Consider the following 2,216-nt stretch of genomic DNA (forward strand, 5'->3'; position numbering starts at 1 on the left):
AAAATCTCATTATTTTTGAGTGCTCAGGCAGCATGTCATTGCTATTTACATAGTGGTTTGTAATATAAAGAGGAACAATTTTTTGGATGCGTCACAGCCACCATGCCCCTAAGAGAGACCTTTATTGGGATTGACAAGGTGCAACCAACGAGGTACTTGCAAACTTGCTTAGCAATACAATGCCATCAATATTGCATTGGGCCTGCAGTGTACATAGAACTTTGATCCTCTACACATGATTATTGCTAAATAAATTATGATTCTCCCTCTCTCTCTCTCTCTCTCTCTCTCTCTCACACACACACACACACACACACACACACACACACACACACACAGGAACAGAAAAAAGGGCTCTGTTATTAACATATAAGAAAATGTAAATGATTATATAAGAATATACATAGGAACAAGCACATATATACATATAAATATATCAACATATTTATACATTACGCACAACACTCTCCCCCCAGACAACCCCCCCCCCCCCCCCCCCCCCCCCCCCCCCACACACACACACACACACACACACAGAAAACTCAGTAAAGTTCATAAGTAAATAGAATTGATACAAAATAAAATTAAGATGCAAAAGGAAAAATCCATAGAATTCATATAAAGCTCAAACTTTGAGGGATAACTATGAACCTCCATCCATCCACTATAACATATGATTAACAACTGCAAGTTATGAATGCAGTTCTTTGGTTGTTATTTCAGTACCAAAAAACAGTACTTAATTGGGAGCTAAAATATACACGAGGTTTAACTTTGTATGATCTTGCTAAAAAATTGGGAGGAGAGAGAGAGAGAGAGAGAGAGAGAGAGAGAGAGCAGTGATAATATGAATGTATATAAATAAATAAATAAATAAAGAAGCAAATCTTGAATAGTTAAGACGCATGCAGGCATTGACAAATGTACACAGAGAAACATGCGTGTAGACACGTACATGTAGGTACACACACATATATATACGTGTGCATGCACACAGACCTCCATATACATACACATGTATATGTATATGTATATGTATATGTGTACAGGTGTGAGATACAATCACTGTTTGAATAAGTGCATATAATAAGCTTTTTTAACTTTTAACTGTAAAATATCGCTAACCTTTGCAAGACAATCTACATGTATGTTTGTAGAGGTGTTACCTTAAAATGCAACACTTCGATTAAGGCCTAAAGATGAAAGCTACTTTTGAAGTATATGGTTGTTTAGTAGATTTGATAAAAATGAGGGACTAATTTTTGAGAGTAAATAATACATTGAACCCTTTACTTTTGCATTGAAACGCAAAATCTATTTTGAATGCAGAATATTAGAAGAGGTGTATGTGGATCAACCAACCGGTTTTGCATTTACAAGACATGGAGGAAAACATAGACATTGAAGAAGGTCTCGTGTAGTCTCAAGCAATACTATTGACAAATTAGTAACCAAAGGCTATCCATATACTAAGAAGGCATAAGTTATGAAGAGACCTTTGCTCCTTCAACTAGGATCACAACCATTGTATGTGTTTTTTATCATTATCGGTGGAAGGCTTATGACATCTATTTTGAATGTAGAATATTAGAAGAGGTGTATGTGGAGCAACCAACCGGTTTTGCATTACAAGACATGGAGGAAAACATAGACATTGAAGGTCTCGTGTCGTCTCAAGCAAGCTCCTTGAGCTTAGTACCAAAAAACCCATGCATATTTCTTTCTGAAGGATTCATTAAGAGTCCCATTGAGCATGCTGTATATGTACTCACAATGATGAGTGTGGACTGTGCTCTTTGTGGATGATATCATTCTTTTTGGTGGCAATGAAAAAAATATTTAAGTAGTCAAAACTGGTTTTGTCTTCAACTTTTGAGTTGATGAACCTTCTTGTACTTCAATATTCTTTGGAATTTGAATATATATTGACAAACTACAAAAGACTTTTTTATGTCTTAAATTGAGTATGCCAAAGAGAGAGAGAGAGCCTCCGAATCTACACACGTTCCAAAACTTTTTCTTAAAAATTTATACTTGAAAGGTTTTTATACATATATTAGGAAAGAATATTAATAATCAAGGCATATGAGACTAATATTCTAATGATAGAAAGAATATTAATGATCAAGGCATATGAGACCGTATTTCGAGAATGGCCCGGTCCTAAAGGCAGCCAGCCCAAAGACCAAATGGACAGCATGCAGCCTACAAAAAAA

This window comes from Cibotium barometz, chromosome 2, assembly GCF_041138505.1.
Source record: "Cibotium barometz isolate CiBa-2024 chromosome 2, ASM4113850v1, whole genome shotgun sequence".
Taxonomy (NCBI): domain Eukaryota; kingdom Viridiplantae; phylum Streptophyta; class Polypodiopsida; order Cyatheales; family Cibotiaceae; genus Cibotium; species Cibotium barometz.